At 53.6% G+C, this 22,443-nt stretch overlaps 1 protein-coding gene across 2 annotated transcripts in view; it reads right to left on the reverse strand.

Moving 5' to 3' along the window:
* GLI2 (GLI family zinc finger 2) overlaps positions 1 to 22,443 on the reverse strand; it is a 251,033-nt gene that overhangs the window by 212,949 nt on the left and 15,641 nt on the right. The window contains exon 2 of one of the 2 annotated variants that reach the window (XM_070241767.1): positions 8,824 to 8,876. The exons of the other annotated variant lie outside the window; for it this stretch is intronic. The gene's annotated coding sequence lies outside the window, so the exon portion shown is untranslated. The remainder of the gene's footprint in view (positions 1 to 8,823; positions 8,877 to 22,443) is intronic. 2 annotated transcript variants of the gene reach the window in all.

Here is a 22,443-nt window from a genome sequence, read left to right on the forward strand (position 1 = left end):
ACCTGCCCAAGGACTCATGGCCCCCAACTAGGGCAGCAGTCTGAGCTACACTCACCCAACCCACTCTTCCAGGGCCTGTGCTTCTGGCAGCACATGTCCTGTCTTCTCAAGGAGAACGCAAATGTCTCTGAGAAAGGGACAGGCCCCCGATTTACCCCTTAGACTCACAGGACGCTAGGCTGGAAGGAAGGGCCCTTGGAAACCAGCCAGGCTCACCTGGTCATTTTACAAACCTGGAAGCTCAGGCTCAGAAATATGGAGCCATTTGCCCAAGGTCACAGAGCTGGTGACAGGCAAAGCAAGAGTCGGCCCCAAGTCCAGCGCTGTCCCACCGTGTGGTTCTATCGCCTGAGTCCAGCAGACACGGAACACAGGAGGCACCCCCAAACCTTCGCGGATTGGCCCACGGATGCAGGGAAGGGCAGTGGAGGACCAGGCACCCGCCTGAGTGCTGGCCCGAGGCTGCCAGCCACCACCCTGCGGTCCAGCCCACCTCCTCGCACGAGCGCACATGGAGAGGCTGACGACCTTGAGGAGCAGGACTCACGCAGAGCCCAGCAGCAGCCCCCCATGTCAGGACTGGACGGCTGCCCTGTGTGTTCACTCGGGCGTGCTTTCCAAAAGACTCTCTCTGATTCGCTGCCATGGAGCCATATGTGGCCAGGCAGCACGAGGACTCCTGGTGGGCTCGGGGCCTGGGCACGCAGGGCAGAGAAGGATGACAAACCAGGGTCTGGGCTCCAAAGATTAACTCAGACTCAGCAGGTGGGAGTGTAAGGGGTGTGGAAAGGATGGTGGGCTTACTAGGAGGCCTCTTTCCATCTAGTCCCAGCAGCCTGTCAGGCAGGTGGAGTCAGCACCGATGGCTGAGCCCTGATTATTGCTACTGCGATTATTATTATTATTAGAGAACGCCGACCGTGCACCCGGCACACTGCTGAGCGCGGCCCATTGGTGACCCTTCCTGAGCCACACAACACACAACACTCCTAGCCCCTAGCCCCGTTTTCAAGCCGAGGAAACAGGATCCCAGCTTGCCCAAGACCACAGAGCAGGAGAGGGGCAGGCCAGACTTCGCACCCAGGCCCCTCCACGTATCATTCCTGTCTCAGATCGCCTGCCCATCAGGAAGCGGAGAGCACGTGGCCATCCTCCAGCACTGATGTTCCAAATGCGGAGCCCTCCCCAGTGCCACTCTGTCACTCACCAACACTCCTGGAGGCCTTCATGTCTGTACCGGGCACAAGCCAGGACCCAGAGAAGGGCTGTTCCCCACCCTCAGTGCGCCCCTGGTCCAGCTGGAAAGACAGACAGGTAAACGGTCACCAACACTGGAGCCGTGCCCAGGGGGCCCAGAGGTGGATCATGGAATGGAAGGTGACAGGGCAGGGGAGGCATTCCAGCAGGAGAAGCTGGCCAGTCAAGGGCCTGGAGAGGAGGAGGGTGTGAGCGGCAGGCGGACAGGCCAATAGTAAGCCAGTATTAGCAAGCACAGAGGACGTGAGTGTTTGGTCCAGGGGGCTGGGAACATTGAAGTGGAGAGTCAGGAAGCTTCAGATGGGGCCACCAAGTTGCACAATTCCAGCAGGTACCAAAGAGTGTACTCTATGCGAATTTGGCACCAACCAGAATACAGCATGAGTGGTACCTCAAGTCGGACCATCAGGGGCTGCAGCCTGGGGAACGGAGCCTGCTTGAGTTGGAAAGGCATGGTGAGATGTTTTCACCTCCACTTTGTGTGGTAGAGCCTCCCGACCAGGGGAAGAAAGGGGCCTGCCCAACCATGCGTTCAGGGTCCCAACGATTCACAGACACCCTCGATGCTCCCTCCCACCAACAAAGCGCCATCATGGGCCACAGATCAAATATCAAAGGCCAGGCTCTCAGGGCTTCCAGCCAAGTCCTGAGCACCCCACCCTCCCAGGTCTCTAAGACCCAGCAGGAGCCCTGGCCAAGCTGGTTTCAAACCAGCATGCTCCAGGCAGCCCCCTCCCTCTGCAGGGCCAAAGGGAATGGACAGGAGGCATAGGCACCCACTGGTCAGCCATGTGGACTTACAGAAGCTGTGTGTGTGAACGTGCACACACACACACACTGTGTTTGTGCACTCAAACCTCCACACATTCTCACATACTCAAAACCCATGCTCAGTCAGACACACACTCCCAAACAGGAAGATCCACACACTCAAAACCTGTGCACAATCAGACATACATTCCCAAACAGGAAGACTCACACACTCAAAACCCGTGCACAATCAGACATACACCCCCAAACAGGCAGGGCCGCACACTCAAAACCCGTGCACAATCAGATATACACTCCCAAACAGGAAGACCCACACACTCAAAACCCGTGCACGATCAGACATACACTCCCAAACAGGCAAGGCCGGGCACTCAAATCCCGTGCACAATCAGACATACACTCCCAAACAGGCAAGGCCGGGCACTCAAATCCCGTGCACAATCAGACATACACTCCAGAACAGGTAGGGCCGCACACTCAAAACCCGTGCATAATCAGAAATGCACTCACAAACAAATGCATGCACACACACACAATAACACAGACACACTCCTACATTCACAAATACAGTGACACATAACATGCACACCAAACAGACACACGCTCACCTAGCAGCACACACACGCACATGCTCGCGTGCACCCGTACACAGGAGCATCACAGGGCCAAGTCTCTGAGTTCCTTCTATAACTCAGGGCAATAATTTCCCGGGAGGCGAGCACAAGATCTCAGCATCCACGTGGTTTACATCTGCCTCGGCAGCAGCCAAACCTGGTGTTGAACTGTCCCCAGACAGGCAGGGACGATCCCCCAGCACTGGGAGGGCGGGGCCAGGTCTCCAGGGTCAGGAGCAGGGCTTCCTTCAGACAACTTCCCAGAGAACGGGCTAAATGCACATGACCCTGAGTTTATAGGGGTGCCACTAGGCCCCAGAATCGGGAGCCCTGGAACCTTCCACTCTGCAGCAGAGAGAACCCACTGGACTCAGGCAGTGCTGGCTGCCCAGCACTGGCCTTGGGCTCGCTGTCGAGCGAGGGTCTGCTGGCTCTTGCCCCCGTGGCTGCAGAAGCCCCCAGGGCTGAGCGCATGCCCCAGGCCCAGGAGCCGCTCCTGATTTCCCTCCATTCCTCCATCTATGGATGCGCCCATTCATTCAACCAACACTGGCTGTGGGCGCCAGCGCCAGACACCAAGCTGCGGTGCTGAGGGGGGCTCCGAAGTCAGAGTGGACCCTGGGGGCAGGAGGTGGCCTCCACGGGAGGGGAGAGCTACTTCCTGTCACAAATTGCTGTGCTATTGGGTCATTTCCCAATGAGGAACCCTCGTATGTCTCCTCATCACTGAGAAGCTACAGGAATAAGGCCCACCAGCCTCGGAGAAGCCTTCCAATTTTCTGACCGAATGAATGAATAGCAAAAAGAATGGGGACCCCCGCGTAGCTCCCCCAAGTACATTACCCATCTGTCGAATGTTCCTGGCTAACTTCTCCTGAGACCCCCCCACCCCAGAGACAAGCCTGTCCTAATGTGTGGTGGGGGGGAGGGCGGGACGGGGACACAGCCACAGGGACATAGGGAGGATGCACCCCGCTGGGCCCCACAGGCATGTGGGAAGCTGCTGTGGGCAGGCAGACCTAGGCCCCAAGGTCCCGGCAGCACTGCCCCAGGCCTGGGGAGGGGCTCTGGGGGCGTGGTGCAAGGAATGAGCTCATCTAGCCTCAGGTGGCAGGCGGAGAAGGGGCTGGCAGATCCGCCCAGGGACCCAGGGACGGGGGACCCCACCCTTGCGGGGATGAGGCAGAGCCCTGGGTTTTCCTCTCAGCTCTCCTGATCCTAGCCACTCAGAACGCTCTCGAGGTCCAGGCATCATTCAAGCGGCTACTGTTATTTCATCTTCATGACAAGCCCATGAGGCAGGAACAAGACCTCCATTCCTTGTGAGGAAACAGGTGCAGAGGGACACAGAGAGTTTGTGTCACACAGCTAAGCAACCTGGTTGGCCTGACCCCAAAGGCAGCGGAGGGCAGACTCCCTCCTCGTCCCACAAGTCCCTGCGTAGATGGAGCCCGTCTGAAGCAGCGGGTTCTGTGGGCTCCACCCTCCAGCAGCCGGAAAGCCCATCATGTCACGTGCAGTTAAACAGGCCCAACGTCAGCACCCGGAGCCCCACAGTGGTCCCTGGAGCCATGCTCAGTGGGCCTGCCCAGAGCCCTGGCTCTGCCAGTCCCTTCGCCTCTTGGAGCTGCAGGGTCTTCCTTGTAAGTGGGGATAGGCAGCTGTGTGGCGCTGGTAGAATGATGCATGGGAGGGCTGAGCACAGAGCCGACGCTCAGTGAAGGCCTGAGCATTAGTAATATTATCCCACCACAAGTGACGCCACAGCTTTTCATAAAGAAACGCCAAATACGTGGTTGAGACAGGAGTAAAAGGAGTTTAGAGAAGTGCCTGGTGGATCTGGGTCCCAGGAGTGCCACAATGGGCATGGACTGAGCCCTGAGCAGCACCCAGCAGCATGACGGAGGTAGTGGCAGTGACGGTTGACGGTGGTGCCAGCATCACCAGGAGAAGCGCGGCCACCAGTCATTGAGCCCTTTGACACGCCTGACACAGGGCCCAGCAGTTCCTGGGTGTCACCTCCCTCACACCTCCCGACAGCCAGGTGAAGGGGAACTGGACCACCTCTGTTTCCAGGTGAAGAACAAGAGGTACCGAGTGGAGCAGCACTGGAGGGTCAGGCAGCTCGCGAGCAGGAGCCGGCGGTGGAGCCCGAGCGGGACCCAGTGACCCAGGCCAGGCAGCCGGGCCAGGTGGGGTCTGCTGGAGAGAAGACGGTAGCGGGAGGGGCGGAGGGGCCGTGGGGGAGGTGGGGAGAAGCCCGTGTGGTTCCCATGCCCCATGCCAATTTGGTGAGGGTATTAAAAAGTTTCTTTCAATTACTTCTTTCTTGAAAATTACTAATAGTGCTCTGATGGAGATGCGACTTAATTTCCCAGTTGGTTTGGAAATGAGGAGACCCATAATTGTTTGACCCTCTCACCAGCAGCAGACGGGGAGAGGGGGGCTGGCTCCTTAGAGGCCGATGGAGGATAAAAACATCCCCGCTGAACGTGCTCGGCGTCCGGCGCCAGACGGTGGTGCGGCGCAGGCAAGAGTCTCCCCTGTGCACCCCACGCCTGCTGGGTGCACCGAGGCCCTGGCCCCACACTCTGCTCTACCTTGGAAGAGCTCTGAGCCCACCGTGCCCGGCGACCTCCTCAGGGGCCCCAAGCAGTGCTGCAGGAGGAAGTCTGCTCCAAAGCAGCCGGGCCTGCCCGCTCCCCCGCAGGGAAGCAGCTCCAGAGCCTAGGGCATGAGCTCCAGGCGGGGAAGCAGCTCCAGAGCCCAGGGCACCTGCTCCAGGCAAGGAAGCAGCTCCAGAGCCCAGGGCACCGGCTCCCGGCAGGGAAGCAGCTCCAGAGCCCAGGGCCACTTCTGGGCAGGTGGGCAAGCCCAGCACACCCTACAGAGGAAAGGAAAAGTGGAGCAACCCTTTATTAGAGCCTGCATCTGTCTGTCAGGCCTTTCAGCCATTTCTGCATCTCATTCTTGCAAAGCCCCCTGATTGTACCCGCTAGACAGGTGAAGAGGCTCCAAGCCAGCTGCCCCCACTCCTACGGTGAGGCCTGGCCTGAGTGCGAAGGCCGAGTCCCACCCGGCCTCCTCCACCTCCACCACCTTCTCATGGACAAATGAACGCTCGCACCCAGGGACACTGCAGCCTGGGAACAGACCCCACACAGCGATTCCCGTGAGCAAAGCCTCCAGAACCAGCCCAGCAATTTCACTGGAACTTTTTAGAATCTATCCATAGAATATAACGATGATGGCCATTGGTTTTTTAGATGCCAACTCTGTCATGTCACATTATCTAAGTGACTCATAAAAATCACCCTGCAGGCAAGCACTATAACATCCCCATTTTACAGGTGCAGAAACTGAGGCACAAACGTCTTAAAGAGCAGAGCCAGGATCCCATCAGGCCAGTCTGAGCACAGAGATGCTCCTCCACAGTCCTCACCACCTCCCTGGCTTTCTCATACTTACGAGGAACAGAGAACTTCACACTACAGTGGAAGGAACTTTCTCCCCCATTCCTGAGGTATGGTCCCTTCTGGCCACGGTCTCTTCTCTACAGAAAGCAGCCTCCATCATGCCCTCCCACCCTAGGGCTCCTCCCTGAATCCTCTCTAGATTGGCTGGGAGACGCTCCAGGAACCACATTCCTCCCCAGGGGAGAGGGCTGGGGTCAGAGGCCAAGGGCGTGAGGCCCTCTGCCTCCCCGTCAGGTGGGCTGGGGCGTGCGAGGACCTGCTGGCCGCCCCTCACACTGCCCGGGGGTTGGGAAGTGACGCACTGCCCGCCCTGTCTCCTGGAGAGACTGATGTGTCCAGACCGAGGCGCCACAGCTGGACTGAAGGCTACGGGGTCAGGAAGGGTCAGCCGCTCCAGACGTGCTGAGGAACAGAAGGAAGAGCTCATGCCAGGCCAGCCTCGTCCCAGTGAACCTCTGAACCCTCCGTGGCACGATGTAAGGAAACACCCAGCGGCCACGCGGGAGAGGAGCTGGGCGAGAGTCCCGGACGCCTGAGACCCGTCCACAGAGGAACTTTTGTTTGGAAAAGAGGCGTGATGGCTGTGACAAATGCTGTCTGGATTCCAGGAGTGTTCTCCTGCTGCTTTTTACATTCTGAACACTCTCCCCACATCCACATCTCCCCTCTCACTCCCCGTGTCTCCTCGGGCCCACGCTGGCACACGCCAAAAGGAAACCAGGCAGCGGGCTTCAAAGACAAAGGGGTCAGCGTCTCAAAGACACCTGAGGACCTTCCTCCCACCTCCGCCCTGACTTTACTGGGGCCAGAGCTCTGCCCGCCCCAGAGGCCCCGTCTCGTCCTGCAGAATCTGCTTCCCTACAGCCTGGGCCACAGATCGGCCCTACTGGAGGGAGACAGCTCTGAGCTTTCCCCAACTGCACGGGCGAGGGCAAAGGTTAGGCACCGCCTCCCTGTGCTGATGGGCAGGCAGGTACTAAGGCCCACTGCCCAGCCAGCCCCGCACACCCCACCAAGGCCCCAAGGCCATCCAAGGCCCTCTCCCTTGGCACCTCTCTGTTCCTCACTCTTGCAACATCTGCCTTCTCCCCCACCGCTGGTTCCCACGGCTGCCTTGGCCCTACTGCCGTATTTGGCTCCTCTGGTTTGGCTCCCTCTACCACTCATTCATCCATTTCGCATTTACTGAGCACCTACTGTGTACCTGGAAACACTGCTCGGGACACAAGGGGCAAGCCACACGGACCTGGCCCTCCAGGAGCTCACGGCACATGGAGAGAGACAACAAGGCCAAAGGGGAAACGCAGCAGTAGAGAGAATCATGAGGTGCTCTGGAAGCCTGTGGGCACCAAATTGAACTTGGGGAGTGAAAGCAGGGAAGACTTCCTGGAGGAAGCAAAGCCTGAGCTGCACGGGCATTGAGCTGAGCCAGGAGGAGAGCTTTAATCATCCCTGTTCTCTCTCTGTCCCTCTGCTTCCGGCTACCCCAGCCGACCTCCCACCGTCGGGTCCCCAGCCTCCAAGACCCACCACCCGTTACAGATCCAGAAGAGGAGATGCTATTGCCCCTGCCTCAAGAAGCCCCCAATCTGTGGGGAAGACGAGGCTCAATACTGACCCTCCCAGCACGGACCCCAAGGGAGGCACAGCCAGGCCAAGGCTGAGCGTTATCAGCTGCAAATGCTTTAGGACCTGCCTCCCTGCATGGAGGGAGGAGGGAAAGAATGACATGGGACAGGGAGGGGTGAGGGGCCACTCCACCTGCTGCAGGGTGATGACTGAGAGCATCCCCCACCCCCACAAACGCCCTCCCTCACTCAACCCTTGGTCACACTGGGCCATGTCTTCTAGGGGCCCACACAGCCTGCAGACAGCAAGAGGGCAGCCCCGAGCTGGCCCACCCCAGAGTGCAGGCCCTGGCAGCAGCAAGCGGCTCCGTGGCGGGACAGCCCACTGTTCTGGTCTCACAGATTACCCGCAAAAGAGAGATACAGAGGAGGGTGGGTACTGCAGGAGCCTGCCTGGGTGTCAGGGAAGGCTTCCTGGAAGCGGCAGCATTGCCCCTGGCTCTCCAAGCATGAGGAGACTTGACAGGTAGAAACTAGGAGGGATGTAAGCATAGGGTAGTGCACGGTGTTCTATTTCCACTAGAGGGAACTCCACTTTCATCACCAAGAGCACCCCACGCTACTGGATCCCCAAACCCTAGCACAAGACGCAAAACCTGCAATCCTGAAGCTTTCTAAGGGCAGCGTAGACATACTCCCAACACACCCCCAAACCTCAACCCAGCCACTGGGACTGGCCTCACGAAAAGCGTAAAGGCCACAAGGAAGGACTCATCAATGCCTCACACAAAGGCCACCACCAAAGTCAGCAACAGGCCATGCAGTAAAAGGGGGCTCGGTCCCCAGAGGTGCAGGAGAAAAGGCACAGCCTGAGGTCACCCTCCACCTTCTCCCAGGGGCGTCCAGGACTGGGTTCAGGGTGTGAACAGTAGGGGAGGGGACTTGCACCCTGAGGGCACCTGGGAGAGGGCCAGTGGTGCCAGGCAGGGATGTCTGGAGAGAGGGTGGGACCGCCAGAGATGAACGTGGGTGCCAAAGGCAGGAGGGAGGTTCAAGGTAAGACCCCTGGAAGGAGGGCACTGGACTGGGGCCTTGGGGCAGGCGGGGGCACCGTGCCCGGAACCTCAGTGTACTTACTGCACCCCGGAGAGCAGAATCAGAAGCACTCAGCTACTTCCACTGGCCGTCTGCTGCACGAACAAAGGAATAAATGTTACAGCTCTTAACTTCCTCAGGAGAGACAAAGCAATAAACCCGAGCTAACTTAAAAGCCTGTCACTGGAGAGACATCTAAAAACAGGGAAACAACAGCTCCGGGCTCTGTGTGTTTTCGAAACGCTGGGTCAGCGTGAAACAAGGTTCTTCAGTGCAGGACTTCTCAAGGCCTTCAGAAGAGCACAACATGCATGGAAGCGCCCAGAAAGCCAGAGGAAGTGGCTTGTCCCAAGCCTGCTGGGCGCCGGCCCTTTCTGCCTGCAGCGCCTGTGCAAAGGGGAGCAGCAGAAAGCAAACTCCGGCAACCTTCCCACCATGCACGGCGCCCGCAGGTGCTCACCCTAGGTGGGCCTCAGGCTGAGGCCCACCTGCTGCCCAGCTGTGACCCAGCCCCTCACTCCCACTCAGGATGGGGGTACACATGAGTGAGGGTGACATCATGAAAAGGCTAACCTGGAAGCATCAATTCTTTAAAAAAAAAAAAATTTACATCCACATAAACACCTGTAGGGTATCTGGTGTTATTAGCAAATTCCTGGGACCCACCCGGCAATCTTGTCAGAGTGTGTTCTGGAGGTGAGAACCCTGCTCCTGACAACTTGGGCAGTGTGTCCTGGGTTACTGGGCTGCCGCCCAGGCCTGCGATGCCCCCTCTCCAGCACAGCCTCAGGTAGCACTGTGGAAGGGTCCCCCACAGCCCAAGCCTGGCTGACCCCGACACGTGGGCACCTCCTCTGTGCTGGGTGCATACGGACATCTGGGCAACCCTGAGGGTCAGCACCACCAGAATGGCTCTTCTTGGGACCCAGTAGGAAAGTTCTTAGAGCGCAATGTCCTAACAGGGCTATGGGATTATGTCCCTGGACAGAGGGACCGGCTTTGCAGAGCCCTGGCCAGCCAGCTAGCCTGGGAAAACCTAACAGGCCCTCTTGTTGACAAAACCCACTCCTACAACAGAACCTGCCACCAAATCCTTTACAAATGATTTTGAGTTTTGGCCCCGACTTGCCTCTCACAGCCCCACCCCACAAACACATTACTGACACGCCAAATCCATGCTCCGCGCCTTTAGCAAAGGCGGTCCCGAGAGGGCATCAGAACTTCCTCCAGGGGACAAGATGGCACAGGCCGGCTGACAGAGTGTGGCTCCTTGTCATTCTGCCAGAGGCTGTAATTAGAAGGCGGTCCCCTGTCTGCAGGGCTCTGCAGCACCAGGTCTCCCAGCCGGCCCCTCCCTGATCCTTCCTGGAGAGCTCTCCCCAGGGGCCAGACAGCAGCAAGACCCCTGAACACCCACTGGATGCCCGGCCTTGCTGTCACCGGGCTCCCTGCTCAGGACAAGCCGCCCACAACCTTCACAAACTAGATTCTCACCAAGAGACAGGTCCTCTCCCTTCCCTCAGACCCTGGACCAGAAGCTCAGTTGCAGCGGGTCCTCCCAGGCCTTCAAGTCCCCTCAACCCAACCTGTCCCCTCTCCCTACTTCAGCAAACGGTGATGATGGCCAGTGGGTGCCAAGGCTCCACCAGGTGAAGGGGACAGAGACCTGAGACCCAGTTAGTCTATCAAAAGTGTGACAACAGTCAGGAGTCTGTCCTGGGGTATGGGGAGGCCCAAGGGAAGGGGGCCTCTGGTGGGTGGACACTCATGGAACCCAAGACCAGTCCAGCTGGAGCAACAGGTTCACACCAGGGCACAGTGGTAATAAGGTCAAAGAACAGGGCCGGGCGAGACCCTGAGGCTTCTCTGCCAGGCTTCAGAACCTTCCAGGGCCTTGCCCTGTGGACCCCTATCTGGAAACTCCTGCCTCTCTCTCCATCCAGTGAAACCCTAACCTTGGCCTCAAAGCCTATCCAGTTCCCAGCCAAGGACGTCTCCTCCTCAGATCCCTCCAGCCTCACAACACTCAGTCAAGGACCCTTGGGGTGTCTCTTTAGCCCCACCCCATCGTTCTCCAGATGGAGGAACCACAGCCAAAGGGGAGCTGGGCTGCTTCTCAGAGGGCCTTCCCCTTTTCTGGAAGGACAGGGCAAAGACGGGGGCCAGGAGGCCTGGGTTTGGTGCTGAGTCTGGACAAGCCATAGGCCCGACAGCCCTCTCACAGGGGAGCCTCTGTGTCCATCTAAGGGTGAGGCCGCCCCCACTGCCTGTGCCACCTCCAGCACAGCCCCTGCCCCTTGGCATCCTGAGGGTCCATTGATTTGCCCACCTTCCCCGGCCCCGGCCCCCACACTGGGGGGCTCTGTGAGGCAAGAACCAGGTCTTATTCAGTGTTGTGTCCCCAAAGGCCAGCATGCTGGCTCCCAGTGGTGCTCAATAAATGGTCACTGGATGGCTAGAGGGGTGGATGGATGGTGCAGAGAGAGAAGAAAAAAAGAGGGGGGGCAGAGAGGTAGGAAGATGGTGGCTGAGTCAGTCACAGACGATGGCTATTGTCCTGAGATCCTCACAGGATTCTTCTCCTACTCCCTTCTGTGTTTCCATCTCGGTCACTGAGCTGGAGACCATGTGGGGAAGGAGCAAAGCCCCTGACACCAGCAGGCCTGGGTTCAAATCCCAGCAGACGTCCTCGCAGCTGAGGCCTCCAGCACGCTCCTTACAAACACGGCACCTCTGTTTTTCCATCTCTAAAATGAGCCCGCCAACAGATCCGCCCCGCAGCCAGCTGCTGAGCTAACTCCACGAGAAAGCAGGCCAAGTCGCAGGCGCACTCTGTACACCTTGTTCCAGCCAGCCTTGTACCCTCTGCCTCCCAGGGCAGGGACCCCGCCCCCCGTTGAGCTCCCTAACCTGGAAACCCCTCCTTAGAGGCCATGACTGCCACCAGCGTGGGCTACCCACTCTCAGAAGGGCACCTGGGTGCCCGTGACAACTGCCTCCTTGTGCCTGCAGCCGCTCATGGCACGAGACGACACAGCTCCGTGGGTGCCACTGTGCACACCTCTGATCACTTGAATCTCAGCCACCAGCTGTGCTGCAGACACGGCACCGAGGCCTGACTTAATCTGCTATTTTGCCTAATTTGCTACTTTGCCCCTTCATGAGAAGGGAAACAAACCTTTTCTGGAGGCCGTGCTCTCTGGCTGAGGGAGGATGCCACGGTCCAGACCCAGCGGGGGTGCCCCCAGCAATCACTCCTTCAGCTGAGCCCCACCCCAGCATCTGCCTGAAGCCACACACCAGGAAGGCTGTCCTCTGCACCGGGACACCCCAGAGCCTCAACGAGGGCAGGCCCGGCATCCCTGGAAAGCAGGCAGCTGACCCACCGGCCCGCCTCGAGGGCCCTTCACTGTGCAGCCCTGGGCGAGTTCCTCCTCCTCCCACACTGCAGAGCGCCCTCGGGGATGGGATACTCCGGGGGTGAGGTGCGCCAGCAAGATGGGTGACGGATGCTGGACCAATGGAGGTGACAGTGAAGACCTCAGAAATGGCCAGAGGGCCGGCACTTTCTCTAAGGACCCCTCCTGCACTCCAAGGACAAAGAGGCAGGCATTTGGGTCCGCAAAAGCCCAAAGTTCTAGGAAAAACAGCAGAGTTAACTTGAACCCTAGGACTAGAGGGAGCACTGGCCTGGTCAGTGATGGGGACCCCTGCCCAGACCTGGCGGGCAGGGAACCAGGGCTCTAGGGAGGGGCCCTAGGATTAACGTGACAGCTTTCTGGTACTAGTGTCCAGTGGCGGAGACCCAGGCCATCATAACGCACAGACATCTCCATGATGGATGCGTGCACCAGCAAGGGCCAGGTGCTCCCTTCCCTTCCACCCCCTGCCTACATATACCTGTCACCTCTGATGGGGCTGGAGGAGGGGGGACGCCCACACAGGGCAGGCGTTGGGCTGAATGTGTTACACACTGTCCTTAACCCTCCAGAGACCCCTCAAGCAGTGGCACCACCCAAAATGCCACGTGGCCAGTTTAGCACAAGCATCAGAGGTCAGAAGGGAGGCTGACGGCCACACGAGCGCTGGCGCATGTGGGGTGGGTCAGTCCTCTACAAGGTGCGGACACAACCCCAGGGAGGGGGTGCCATGTCACAGGCCGATGTGGGGCTGAAAACCAGGTCGGCCCAGCCCACGCTGGTTTTGTCGGTGAGAAGGGAGTGGAGGAAATGAGCACCAGCAGGAAGGTGGAGGGGCAGAGGAAACAGTGGGCCAGGGGCTGGAGGCAGACAGACGAGGTGGCTCCTGGGCTGGGAGCAGGTGCTCCTGCACCCCTGTGCGCCCCTCTGCCCCACCCTCCACACCCCTCCTCACTGGGTTCCAGCTGCGACTCCCTCTCGCCCCAGCTAGCGACAAACTGAGGAGGGGAGGGGAGGGGAGGGGAGGGGAGCAGCTGGCCGCGGGCTGGGACCGTGTGGCCAGGGGATAAAGTGCTCCACGATAAAGACATCCACCACCCTGGCTCCAGGATCCCCACAAGCCCCAGGCTGCCTCTCTGGTTCTTTCCTCCACTCACCAGCCCAGCCCAGCCAACACTGTCCCTCCCGGGGTCATTTCCCCAAGCTTGCCATCTCGCCCAGACTCTAGCCTGGAAGAGGCTGCTGAAGTCAGCTCCACAAGGTGAGCTTTCTCCTCAGTGACCTACCTTTCTCCGGACACCCATTCTTCTTTATTTTGAAAACCAATGAAATTGTACCAAGATCCAAACCAGCAATCTGATGGGAGGAAATGTCTGGCAACAGCATTGGCGGCAACCAAGCCGACTCGCGGCCTGTCTAGACCGTCCCGCCTCCCCCGGCCCGCTCTCCCCGGCCGGGACAAGGCCCGGCTCAACAGACTCCAGAGCGCCCTTCGGGATTGCACAACAGGGCATTCCGGGTCAGAACTTCCCAGGACAGGGTTTAGAGAAAAGTATGCCTAATGAAGAGGAACGACAGGGCGGGATTCCAGAAGGACCTGGAAATATTATGGCGATTTTGTTTTGATTTTTGCAAGGAGGTAAACACAGAACTTCAGGGCATGAGAACAGAGCAGAAAGAGACAAGGGGGAGGTCTGACGAACCGCCGAGAAGGAAAGATTGACTCTGTGGTCCAAGCGCTGACGGAGGCCGGGGGTGGGGGTGGGGGTGGGGGTCGTCCCTGGCCCGGCCAGCGGGAGGCAGGCAGGTGCTATTAGAGGCTCACAGGGACAAGTCAGCACAGAGCTCGGGTGATGATTAAAATGTGGTCACCTCCCCAGAACAACCTCAGGACAGGCCTCCCCACACAGGTGCCAAAGGGGAAAGTCCCCAAAATCTCCTAACACAACCTCAGAGGTCACTCCAGGCCCTGGGAGGAGCTCCCACTCCACCTCCTGGCCCTGGGAAGTCCAGCCTCTCCAAGCCTGGGAAGGTGCTGACTGCCAGGCATCCTCTCAGGGACACAGTGATGCTCTCTGGGAGGCCCCAGACCCTCCCACAGTCCCTCCAGGGCCACCCCCCAGCCTGGCATCCCCAGGAGGGCCCAAATCCCAGGTCAAAGGGAGCCTCTGAGAGTTTCTAGAGTTGGTACGGGCCCTGGGACAATCCAGCACATCCCTTCACTTGATAGATGCAGAAACTCAGGCCCAGAGAGGCAAGGGCCTAGCCCAATGTCACACAGCATGTCTCAGCCTGCCCTTTGGAAGCTCACCTGACATTGCCCAGGACGACCTCTAAGACCGTGAGGAGCAGCCCCAAGGGCTGCATCCCCTCATCACTCCAAGGGCTCCATCTGGGTCTCTCACCCGAGAGTGCACAGGCTGGCCTTCCAGTTCTGCCGAGGCACTTGCTGGCATGTGGCCTCACAGAGCCGATGGCTCCTCCATGAGCCAAGAGGCAAACCTGCAGAGGGGCCGGAGACAGGGAGAACCACAGCGCTCGGGCGCGGACAGGGCCCTGCCCAAGGCGCTGTGCCCCTGTCTCCCCACTTCCTCCAGCGGAGGAGGGAAGGCCAGGGGTACCCCAGCCTTGGATCAGGCTGCGTGTCCCTGGAAAAGCCCCTGCCTGGCCTCAGCATCCCCTTTAGCATGACGAGAGGAGTGGCAGGGCTCTGAGGCCGCCCCCTGGCTCTGCCCCTCCATCTGGGTTTCTGGCCCCACAGAGTGGCCATGGCCAGCCTGGTCTTGGGACGGTGGGCTGCCCAGGGCCTGACCACAGACCTCTCTCGAGGCCAAGAAGTGCCGAGGTGGATGATTTACGGCCTCTTCAGCCGCCCTTCCCAAGGCTGCAGACCCAGCGGATATTTTCCACAGCCGCAGCGGAGTTCAGGCGTCCAAGGGGGCCCAGGGGTGGGTCTCGGCCGAGCCCCGGCTCCCCACCTCCTGAGCGCACAGGCAGGCCAGGGGCCCCGGCCCCACATCTGTGCCCAGGAGCCAGCACTCCACCACAGGAGGGCGGGACAAAGGCCAGCCCTGCAGCCAGACCCAGAGGCCCGGAGGCCCGGCCGGCCGGGGCGGGAGCCAGGCCTCCCAGCCAGCGTGATTCACACCAGGCCCTTCCCACTTCCGTTCTCCCCTCTCTCCCCATGACAACATCTTGAACGGGCGCCTCGCTGGCAAGCCCGAGCACTCTGGGGTTTCCTGCCCTGACGCGGCTCCCACGCTCGGCTGTGCACACAGCCCTTGGACAAGCCACTGAGACTGTGTGTGGTGCTGGGAGTAAAACACAGCCTCCAGCCCACACAAATGTTCTCGGAGGCTCGCTCCCAAGGGGCGGGGCCGGCCAGGGCGACCAGTGAGGTGTCCCCGCCCCTCTGAGCACCAGGCCCTGCCCCAGCCACCCTCTGGACCAGCCAGACTCTCCTGTCAGGTCATGAATACATTCAGGGTAAGGACTGTCTGTACTGTGGAATTCTCTACACCGTCTTACGTGGGAAAGGTCCTTCTAAGGAGAAAAATACCAATTAAGCTCTCCGCTTCCAGCCAGGATGGAACAACATGGACTAGAGTTAGGTTCCCACCCGAAATCACCAAGTAACCAGACAAAACATCTGAAACAATGGTTTTCAAGACATCGAACATCAGGTGACAAAGGGACAGTGGTCACCAAGAGACGGAAACAATGAGAAGGTGAGCCCCAGCATGCCCCAGGCTGCACGGCAGGCAGGGGGCCCACAGAGCCTGGTGGGTTTCCTGACCTGAGGAGATGGAGCTGAAGTCCAGGGAGACCAGGACAGCCAGAGTTTGCCTGACAGAATGCCAAGAGGAGAGAGCTGAAGAGAGAGGGAACGCTGGGGATCCACAGGGGGTCCCGCTGGAATTCTGCAGAACATAATCAGCACATGCAGTTCCTTCCCCAGGGCCAGGGAAAGATCCAGAAGAAGGATGAGGGGGAACAGTGCCCAACACACACAGGGCCAGCACTGTCCCCACCAGCCAGGCTGGAGAACCTCAAAAGTCACAGGGCAGGAGGCAGCCCCATGACGTAGTGGTTAAGTCTGGCGTGCTACACTTGGGCAGCCCGGGTTCGTGGGTTCAGATCCTGGGTGCAGACCTATGCCACTCATCAAGCCACAGTGTGGTGGTGACCCACATGCAAAATAGAGGAAGATGGGCACAGATGTTAGTTCAGGGCGAATCTTCCTCAAGGAAAAAAAAAAAGGAACAGGGCATTGGGTAGAGAACTCAGAAGGATTTTGCCTCAATAGCAAGAAATAATTAGTCGCAGGCTCAAGTCTCATCTAACTAATCTTAAAAGCAAGATCAAACTTTCCAAGTAAATCCCCTATGTCCCAGAGAAAGCTCAAGACTCTTTATAGGAAAACAAAAATATTTAACACCCAGTAAGATAAAATTTACAATATCTGGTATCTGTCAAAGATTACGAGGCATGCAAAAAAAAAGCAGGAAAATACAACCCAAAATGAGGAAAATTGTCAATTAATCAAAACTGAGCTAAAGCAGACACAGATGTTAGAATGAGAGGACAAACGCTTTAAAACAATTATTATAACTGTATTCCACGTGTTCAAAAAGTTAAGTGGAGGCACAGAAGATGTAAAAAGACCCAATTCCTCTTCTAGAGATATAAAATACACTGGATGGATTGGTTGCAAATTAGATACTGCAGAAAAAAGATTCATGAACTTGAAGAAATAACAATAGAAAACATCCAATATGAAAAGCAGAGGGAAAAAAAGAATTACAAAAGAAAAGAGCATGTGAGATGTGGGACAACTTCAAGCTGACTAATACACGTGTGATTGGGGTCCCTAAAGGAGAAATGGGGAAGAGAGGCCGAAAGAAGAAATATTTGAAGAAATAGTGGCTACAAATGTTCCAAATTTGATGAAAACTTATAAATGCACGGAAAATCTTAAAAGCAGCCAGAACAAAGAATATTACCTGAGATCAAGAAAAGTAATTTCACAATGACACAGAAATGAGTTCATCAAGCAGAGACAACAATCTTAAATGTTTATGTACCTAAGAACAGAACTCCAAAATACATACAGTAAAAACTGAAAGAATTGGTTTAACATTTGAAAACCAATCAATGTAATTCTCCATATTATCCCATCCGAGATCAAGAACAAGACAAAGGTGTCTGTTCTCACCACCCTCCCAGTCTACACTGTACTAGAGGTTCCAGCCAGTAAATCAAGTCAAAAAAATAAATAAAAGGCATCCAAGATTGTAAAGAAAGAAGTAAAACTATCTTTATTCTCAGATGACACAATCATTTATGTACAAAATCTGATAAAATCTACAAAACAGGATAAAAGAACAATACACAAACATCAATTATATTTCTAAATACTAGCAGATTGAAATTTTAAAATACCACTTAGAATAGCATCAAAAAGCGTAAAATATTTCAGGATAAATCAGAATAATATATACAATACCTGCACACTAAAAATCATAAAACATTGCTGAGAGAATTTTTAAGAGAGGTAAATAAATGGAGGGACGTGCCTCATTCATGAGTCAGAATACTCAATATTACCAGGATGACAATTCTCTTCAAATTTATCTGTATTCATCACAATCTCAATCAAAACCTTAAAAGCAGGGTTTTTGAAGAAATTGCCAAGCTGATTCCAAAATTCATACGAAAATACAAAGGATCTAAAATAATCAAGGCAATTGTGAAAAAAGGAGAACAAAGCTGGAGGGCTAACACTACCTGGTTTCAAGATTTATTATAAGGCTCAGTAACGAAGAAACTATGGTGTAGGTGTCAACACAGATCAAAGGAACAGAACAGAAAGCCCAGAAATAGGCCTACAAATATATGGAAAACCCTTTTTTTTCACATTGGTAGAAAGGCAACTTGGTGCAGAAAACAACAACCTTTTCAACAAATGGTCCTGGAGCAGTTAAATAGCAATATGCAAGTAAATAGATAAGTAAATAAACTTGATTCATACTTTGTACTATATACACGTATTAACTCCGTATGAGTCACAGACCTAAATCGAAAACCTAAAACTTTAATACTTCTAAAAATAAAAACGGTAGAAAAGTAAAAAAAGATTATATATTCATTTTCATGCTACTTCCATAAAAGTTATTTCTGGAAGGATACACAAAATAAGAATTGTGACTTCAGTTTAGGCAAAGATTTCTTAGATACAATACCAGAAGCATGATCTATAAAAAAAAAAAAAATTTGATAAAATGGAGTTCATCAAAACTAAAATTTTTTTTTTTTGCTGGGAAAGAGTCGCCCTAAGCTAACATCTGTTGCCAACCTTCCTCTTTTTTTTTTCACCTCAAAGCATCAGTATCTCATTGTGTACTCTAGGTGTAGGTCCTTCTAGTTCTCATATGTGAGCCACCACCACAGCACAGCTTCTGAAAGACGAGCAGTGTGGTTCTGCACCCAGGCTGCGTATGAACCAAACCCAGGCTGCCGAAGCAAAGCGTGCCAAGCTTCGATCACTAGGCCATCAGAGCTGGCTCAAAATTAAATTTTTTATTCTACAAAAGACACTGTTAAAAGAATGAAAAGATAAGCCACAGACTGGGAGAGAATATTTGCAAAGCATATAACTGATAAAGGACTTGTATCCAGAATGTACAAAGAACTCTCAGAACTGAATAATAAAAAAAAAAAAACCCAAGGTGAAAAAAAAAAAGGGCAAGAGTTGATCAGACACTTCACCAAAAAAGATATGCAGATGGCAATAAAGCACACAGAAAGAAAGACAACATCATTCATTAGGAAAATGCGAATTAAAACTACAACGAGGTACCACTGCATATGCATTAAAATGGCTGAAATTCAAAAGATTGATCACTCCAAGTGTTGACGAGGACGTGGTGGAACTGGAACTCTCATATACGGCTGGTGGGAATACAGCACGGCACAACCACTTTGTTAAACAGTTTTGAGGTTCCTTAAAAAGCCAGTCAAACCAACCTCCTGACTCAGACACACCTACCGTATGAGCAAAATATTCCACTCCTCAGTATTCACCCAAGAGAAGAAAACCCACATGCGCATACAATGACTTGTACAGAAATGTTCAGACCAGCCATATGCGTAATAGCCAAAAATCAGAAACAACCCAAATGACCTTCAACAGGCATCTGGATAAACAAATTATCCATAGGATGGAATACTACTCAGCAAAAAAGAAATGGACTACCAACACGTACAACGTGGATGAATCTCAAAATAATTGCACTGAGTGAAAGAAGCCAGACCAAAAAAAGAGTACATCCTGTATGGGTCCATCTGACTCCAGAAAATGCAAACGAATAGACAGTGACAGAAAGCAAATCCATGGTTGTCGGGCATGGTGAGGGGGTGGGAGGGACAGATTACAAAGGGGCTGGAGGAAACTTTTGGGGATGATGGTATATGTTCACTATCTTGATTGTGGTGATGGTTTGCATACATAAGTCAAAACTTATCAAATTTCACATTTAGAAAATTCCACCGAGATGTAGTTTTTCTTCCAACTGTCAGATGGGCAAAGATCAAAGATTTGATAATAACACTCCGTTGGCGTGGATATGGGGAAATTAACACTCTTATAAGTTGCTGGTGGGAGTGTAAACTTCCATAGAAAGTGACTTAGCAATGTTTATCCAAATTACAAAAATTCCCAACCTTATACCCAGAAATTTCACTTCTAGGAAGTTATCTACAAAGATATACTCATGTGTATGAAATGACACATTATAAGGTCATTCAACGCAACACTGCTTACAGTGGCAAGAGTCCAGCTACAGGGACCAGACTAAAAAAACTCTGGTACAACCATACAATGGTATACCTCCCAGGCACGAAGAATGAGGAAGCTCTTGACATGCTCACATGGAATGGGGAGTGAAAAAGGCAGGTTATGATACAGGTTGTCTACTATGCTTCCATTGGGTATAAAAAGGGGAAAAAAGATTATATTTTCATTTTCATGCAACTTGCAAAGAACTTATTTCCGGAAGGACACACAAAACCATTATCAGACTATCAGACTGGCTCTGGGAGAACTCTCTAGGTGGCTAGGCTACCACAGTGCCAGGAAGATTTTACATAGTATATAGAACCCTTTATGCCTTTTGAAATTTAACCATGTGAATGTGTTCCTATTGTAAATAAATACATATAAATAAAAATTAAAGACAAGTGAAAAATAAAATGAATGAGGTTGATCTATACGGACAGATGTGGAAAGAACACCAAGATATGTTGCTAAGTGAGCACAAAGAAGCAGGTTGCCGAACACCACTGGCAGTATGACCTCCCCTCTGTAAAGACAAATGCTAACAACAATAAAATATCGGTCTCTGTCTATTGAGAAACACTGGAAAACACACACATACCCGTTCCCAGAAGTCATCTCAGGGAGCTGGATTCGGGGGGAGCTTCTCACTCCACATTATACATTTCTGAATGTTTAAACTTTTTCACCTGTGTTAGGTTTGCATCAGAAAAAAACTAGCTCTCTGGGCTGCCCTCCCCTGGGACAGTTACATTTTTAACTTCTTGTCTAGAAAACTGAGTAAAGAGTCTTAAACATGACCTCACCTTTGACCGGGAATTCTACCTCTGGAAATTTACCCAAAGGATGTGATGAGCTATGGTCAAAGATTTACATCTTGGAGAAACATACACACGAATGAGGTAGTAAGCAAAAAAAGTAGATTACAAAACAATAGTGTGACGTGATCCATGAGTGCAGAAAATATTAGCAAACATAATTAGGAAAGGTCTAGAAAGACATCTGCCAAGGTGCTGAGGGGGTTCCCCACTGGGAATACAGGCCTGAGCTCATGGGCGGTTTTGACTTTCTTCTTTTAAAATCTTTTTGCATAATTATTTAACAAACGATCTCTTTTCGTTTAAAAAACAAACACAGCATGGGGACTATAGTTAATAATACTATATTCCATATTTGAAAGTTGCTAAGAGAGCTGATCTTAAAAGTCCTCATCACAAGAAAAAAAACTTTTCTCACTACATTTGGTGACACGTTAACTAGATTTATCGTGGTGATCATTTTGCAATACGTACAAAAATCGAATATTACGTTGTACGCCTGAAACTAATAGAATATTACATGTCAATTACACGTCAATTTAAAAGAAAGTTAAATACACTAATGATCTTAGAGCATTTATATACAAAGGCGTTTTTAGAAGAATTACTTATGATAGTGAAAAAAAGTAAAACACAACTTTTATGTCCAAAATAAAGGAACCAACACACACATTTCCACAGAGCCTACAGCAAACGCTTACCAAAAAGTAGTAAGTAAAAATTACAGGATGTAAAACTACAGACCATACAGTATCGAATCTGTAAAATATGGGGGAAAGGGGAATACTAACAGAAAAATGAAAACTAGAACTAAATCGACCAAAAATCAAAAAAGGATTTTTTAAAAATCCAGAAGAATAAATCTGTTGTTTTAGTATTTGGCCATGATGATCCCTAAGTCAGGGTGGGGATGGGGAGAGGACGATTTGGGGCTGGGGAGCCTCCCTCTGGCTGTCCTGTCTGGCAGAATGCCCGCTGAGCCGCAGGAGGCAGCTGGCCACGTGGGGGCCATGTGGTCACCAGCCTCACGAAGCCACAAGTCTCTTCTCTGACTGGCAACTATCTCCTTCCTTGAGTGGGTCCAACGGCTGGAGAACACAGCCACTGCCCTGGCTTCTGGAGGGAACCGGCCAGGAGCCCCTCTTTGGAGAGGCCTCTCCAAAGCCAGACAGGGCAGAGGCGGCACTGTGTTGTCACCCTCAGGCCCAGCGCAGCCTCTGGTAGCCCGGAGGTAAGGTACCATAGGTGCCTCGTTGGTCTGAGACGCAAGAAAATCAGGGAGCTCTTCGAAATTCCCTGCTAATGAACTAATCCCTTTCTCAACCAGGGACAAGGGCACAAGAGTCCAGGTTCTGGCAGGCACAGGCCCTGCCTCGCCAAGACGTCTTCCAGTAGAATCCGTGCTCTTAAGGCCCAGAAGGATGTGGACTATGGTTTGAAGCAGCACATTTAACACAGGGCTAAATGAAAATTAGAATTTGGGTTGACTGGAGCCTAAATGAGTTGCTAGCATGATACAGCTACAAATAGATGGTGCCCACTTGGGCTGCCGTAATAAGCATCAAGATTTATTAGTATGGACCATGTCCTT

Source organism: Equus caballus, chromosome 18, assembly GCF_041296265.1.
Source record: "Equus caballus isolate H_3958 breed thoroughbred chromosome 18, TB-T2T, whole genome shotgun sequence".
NCBI lineage: Eukaryota > Metazoa > Chordata > Mammalia > Perissodactyla > Equidae > Equus > Equus caballus.